General features: G+C 39.9%; 1 pseudogene; it reads left to right on the top strand.

The window, feature by feature from the left end:
* The first annotated feature begins 4,379 nt into the window (after positions 1 to 4,379).
* On the top strand, positions 4,380 to 5,322 carry LOC103261573 (annotated as a pseudogene).
* The last annotated feature ends 207 nt before the right edge of the window (positions 5,323 to 5,529 follow it).

Here is a 5,529-nt window from a genome sequence, read left to right as displayed (position 1 = left end):
CATTCATCTGAGACTAAAAGCATAAGGGCTAAATATATCATTAGGATATTTCAGGTTCATTCTGCAGTTTAAATGACACAAGGCAGTTATTAGGTCTTTTGATAGATGCCATGCTATGGACTCCAGTTCTGTTTAATTTCCATATCTGCTCTCACTTATTTATAGTGGAACTGAAATATCTTTGAAAAGAAGTGCATGCAAACACTACGTCATATGATCTAAGTGTTTCCCACCTAGTAACACAGGTGTCTGATTCAATCTAACAAGAAAAAGGTGATATGGCTTCACATTTGAAATAAATCATGCTTTATTCTTTTTGTTAAAATTGGAAATAAATGAAAACATTGATTTAAATAGACAAACAAGTATCCTCAGAGAACATAAGCAGATTAAACTCTTTGACATCAATATGAAACGAGTTTATTATGATTTAAAAATATATAATAAAATACAAGTGCTTTAGAAATATAATATCTCAGTGTTACTTTCTTAATGCTAACAAATAAGATAATGAGTTGATATAACAAACAATTCTTATTTTCTGAATAGAGTACCTATTTTTCTGGGAATCATTTCTTCTGTATTTTTTAGTCAATTTTCTCTAGCCAAAAATAGTCACAATTGCATTTATAATTTAATAATGTGCTTACTGCTTGCAACAAAGAGAGACACCACACACCATGGTGAACTATGGGCATCTGATTGCATCAGAAAAGGGGTAAGTTTATAATTGGGCATCTTAATAAATATTATCTAGAAGGAAGGAAAACTAGATAAAAGCTAAAGCTGAAATTGATACGAAAGCAACAGTTACTCATACAGACCAGAATAGATGAATGCTTAGCAATTTGTGGTATGTTTTACCTATGCTTAGCCAAGTTTATGGAGTGATTTCATTCTCTGTTTCACTTATTCATGGTCTCAGAGTGGCTTTTTTTTTGATTGATTATTTTTGAGATTATGTTTAGTAGGATAAAACCAAGACATTCCTGTGTGCAGTCCAGTGCCTAAGAATCTGAGGTTTAGCTGTGTCAGGATAGTTTCTCCACCACCAGAGGCTACTTTTTCACTTTAAAACTTCCATCTATGTGAAAGCAGATTGTAAGGCTTGCTCCGGGGCCCCAGGAAAGCCTCTTCATTAGCATGAAGATCATTTCTCACATAAAGTCTTTTTACATTCTGTTGGGCATAAGTTAAAATAAAAGGGGGAAAAAAAGTGAGGATGGTTAATGGGGTGCAAAATTACAATGAGAATGAATAAGATATAGTATTTGATAGCACAACAGGATGACTTTAGTCAATAATAATATATATATATATATATATACACACACACACACACGCACACACACATATATATATATATATATATATTTTGAGTCAGGGTCTCACTCTGTTGCATAGACTGGAGCGCAGTGGCACCATCACAGCTCACTGCAACCTCCATCTCCTGGGATAAAGTGACCCTTCTACCTCAGCCTCCCCAGTAACTGAGACGGCAGGCATGTACCACCATGCCAGGCTATTTTTTTTTTTTAATTTTTGTAGAGACAAGGTCTCACTATATTGCATAGGTTGATCTCAAACTCCTGGACTCAAGCAATCCTTCTGCCTCAGCCTCCCAAAGTGCTTGGATTATAGGTGTCTATATTAAAATAACTAAGAGTAGCCAAATCTGAAGTAGAAGTAGGAAAAAAACTGAGAAAAGCTTTAAGCACTTTTGAGGAAAGCTCCAATCTAACATTCCATTCCCAGACAACTACTCCAAGTGTTCAGGTTGAATAAGAGCACTGCCTGGTACACAGAGTATCAAAAACCCACATTTTGTTCATCTTTTCTTCCTTTCTTAGGGAGCTAGCACAGAATGTGCTTCAGTAAAATAAGCAAACCAAGATAGAAGAGCCAGGTAACAGAGGAGTCACTAGAGGTAAGTTAAAGAATGTCCCAAGAGAATGCAGAACGAATGGTCAAAGCTAGCATATCTGAAACAGAAGGGCAGCGCAACCAGCCCATGCTGAAGTTTGGAGGTCTGGGGTTCTGACTCTTAGTGGTAGACTGCCTGTATGGAGACTGATTGTCAATCAAAAAGAGCTGGGGTAGTAGGCTGCCTGTATGGGGTGACTAACTTTTCACCAAGGAGAGTTGAGGTAGTCAGCTGCCTGTGTGGAGAGACAGATTGTCAGTCAAGGAGCACTGAGGTAGTGACTGCCTGGAGAGACTGGCAATCAAAGAGAGTTGGGGTACTAGGCTGCCTCTGTGGAGACTGATTGTCAATTAAGGAGAGTTGAAGTGGTAGGCTGCCTATGTGGAGAGAATGATTATCAATGTAAGAGAGTTGGGATGGTAGGCTGCCAATGTGGAGAGATCTATTGTCAGTCAAGGAGAGTTGGGGTGATAGGCTGCCTGTGTGAAGAGAGCTGAAGATGGTATTCCTGAAGAAAACAGGAGTCTCAGAGAGGTTGTATCACATGAAAAGAGAGCTAGGGCAATTTTATCAAGGAGGGTGAGCAAGATAGAGGAAGCTTGACAACCTTCCATTGCAGTAGCTTGCAAATACAAATAATCCACCCATGAGAAACTGACACCACAGGTTTCGACCACAGATGACAGCAAGGTGTTGATTCACACAGATGACATTATGTGTCTTCATGATGATTAATTACAATAAAACTCTTTTACACCATTCAGGCTCTAGTCTCTATAAACCATGGAAGAAAGAGAAATGTATCTCTAAAATGCAGACCGTAGCCGGGCTCGGTGGCTCAGCCTGTAATCCCGCGCCTTTGGGAGGCTGAGGTGAGGGGATTGCCTGAACCCGCGGGTTCGAGACCCGCCTGGGCAGCGAGACCTCATCTCTACCATAAATCAAAAAATCAGCCGGGCATGGTAGCGCGTGCCTGTAATTCTGGCTACTCGGAAGGCTGAGGCGGAAGGATCGCCAGAGCCCAGCAGGTCGAAGCTGCGGTGGCCGGGAGCGGCCACTGCACTCCAGTCTGGGCGACAGAGTGAGACTCCAACTCAAAAAAAAAAATAAATAAATAAATAAACAAAATAAAATAAAATGCAGACCGTGACAAAGGATGGTAATCAGAATAGGATGTTGAATCAGTGGTTTATGAATATAGACTCTAACTATATAAAGCAAAGAAATTATGTTATAAATACAGAACAGTCAAATATACTGGTGAGCTGAGATTCAATAATGGAGCAATATTTCTCTTCAAGCAGGAGGAGAGCTAACCAGAAACAAGGATGAAAGTAACTCTTCCTTTGTAACAAAAGGAAAGAAGGAGGAATATTAATGCATATAATTAACACTATATTTGTGCTACTGAAGTATATTTTTACAACTTTTATTCCATCATAAACTTCTATAGAAAGTAATTGCTACAAGAGCAATGTGCTTGCGAATTTATTTTTTAAAAACTCTTTACAGTTATTTATTTTTTATTTTTATTTTTATTTTTTTGTATGTGGAGTACAAGTTAGAGTGGGTACATAGGTGGTTTATAGACAGGTGAAATTTGGGCCTCCCATTGGATCTCACTTCACCTGGATTAGGATCAGGCATGCTTATTGATGTTACGTGCCCCCCTCCCCTGGCAGTGTCCTACTACTGCCAATCCCTTTCTTGTAGTATGATAAATGTTCAGGGTCCACTTATGAATGAGAATATGTGATACTCAGTTCATTGTTTCTATGATAGACCACTGAGTATTATAAACCTTAAATCCATCCTAGTTACTGTGAAGTCCATAATTCTATTCTTCTTTATGGTTGCATAATATTCCATTTTGAAGATGGACCACAGCTTTTTTATCCAGTTCACTTTTGATGGGCGGCAGGATTGGTTCCATATTTTTGCTATTGTGAATAGTGCTGCAATAAACATGCATGTGCGGGTATCTCGTTTTTATACAATGATTTAAATCCCTCCAAGTATATTCCCAGAAGGGGGATTGCTGCACTGTATGGAGGTTCAATTTCTAGAAACAAAAACAGACTGGGGTGGTAGCTCATGCCTGTAATGCTGGCAGTTTGGAAGGTTGAGGTAGAAGGATTGCTTGAGCCCAAGACTGGCCTGGGTTACATAGTGAGACCTCATCTCTACCAAAACATTTTTTTAAAAATGAAATTAGCAGGACATGGTGGTGTGTACCTGTTGCCACAGCTACTTAAGCGGTTGAAGTGGAAGGATAACCTGAGTCCACAGGTCAAGACTGTGCTGAGTAGTGATCATGCCACTGTACTCCAGCCTGGACAACAAAGTGAGACCTTGATTTTTTTAAAATGGCAATCCTGAACCTTGCATGCTTCCATGCCCCTGGGTTCCACCACCACTATGGTCCAGGCTGACATACACTGATGGACTTGCTGTCATGGGCCAGAACTTAATTTTAAGCATGAATGACAACAGCTTTGTGGTGAGTGCTTTTAACAGGACAATCTCTAAAGTTGATGACTTCTTGGCCGTTGAGGCAAAGGAAACCAAAGTGGTTGGTGTTCAGTCTTTGAAGGAGATGGTCTCCAAGCTGAAGAAACCTCAGCTGATTATCCTCCTTGTGAAAGGCAGTCGAGCTGTTGATGATTTCATTGAAAAACGGGTACCATTGTTGGATACTGGTGACTTCATCATTGAAGGAGAAAATTCTGAATATAAGGCTCTGTCATCTCTGTACTGTAGTATGGCATTCCTATCACTCTCATTGGAGAAGCTGTCATTGCTTGGCATTTATCTTCTCTGAAGGATGAGAGGATTTAAGGTAACAAAATGCTGAAGGGTCCCCAAAAGTATCAGTTTGACGGTGACAAGAAGTCATTCCTGAAAGATATTCAGATGGCCCTGTATGGCTCCAAGATCACCTTTTATGCCCAAAGCTTTATGCTTCTAAAATAGGCAGCCATTGGGTATTCCAATATAGTTATTTGTTTACTGGCTAAAAATCCTCTCACAGACAGTGCTGGGTGAGCTGGGTGGCATTGCCCTAAGGTGGAGAGTGCAGTGAATTGTCTGGAACATATTCCTAGGAAAGATAAAAGATGTATTTGATCAAAACTCAGAATTTCAGAACCTGATATAAATGACTTCTTTAAGTTGGCTGTTGAAAACTGCCAGGACTCCTGGTTGGGGGGCAGTGTTTCACCACTACGGTCTCCTTCTACAGTGGCTACAGATATGAGATGTTTCCAGCCAACCTCATCTAGGTTTAGTGGGATTGCTTTGGGGCTCACACCTATGAACTCTTAGCCAAGCTGGGACTGTTTGTTACCATCTAGATAGGCCACAGTGGCAGCGTGTCATCCTCCTCATACAACACCTGATCAGGTTGTTTCTGCTATCCTCCAAGATTCTGTAGGCAGGATATTCCATAGGGTACATAGGGTACACACACTGTTGCCATGGTTCTTTGCCATATTTTCTGCTTAGCACTTTTAAAATAAAATACTGTAAGAAATTCCTGGAAAAAAAAACAGACAGACTAAATTTCCTCTTCAAGAATTAAAGTCAATTTAAAAAATTACCATATG

The sequence above is a fragment of the Carlito syrichta genome, unplaced genomic scaffold (assembly GCF_000164805.1).
Source record: "Carlito syrichta isolate Samal-C Ts95f unplaced genomic scaffold, Tarsius_syrichta-2.0.1 Scaffold303766, whole genome shotgun sequence".
NCBI classification, from domain to species: Eukaryota; Metazoa; Chordata; class Mammalia; order Primates; family Tarsiidae; genus Carlito; species Carlito syrichta.
Note: the sequence above shows the minus strand (reverse complement) of the source record. Positions and strands in the feature narration are given on the sequence as shown.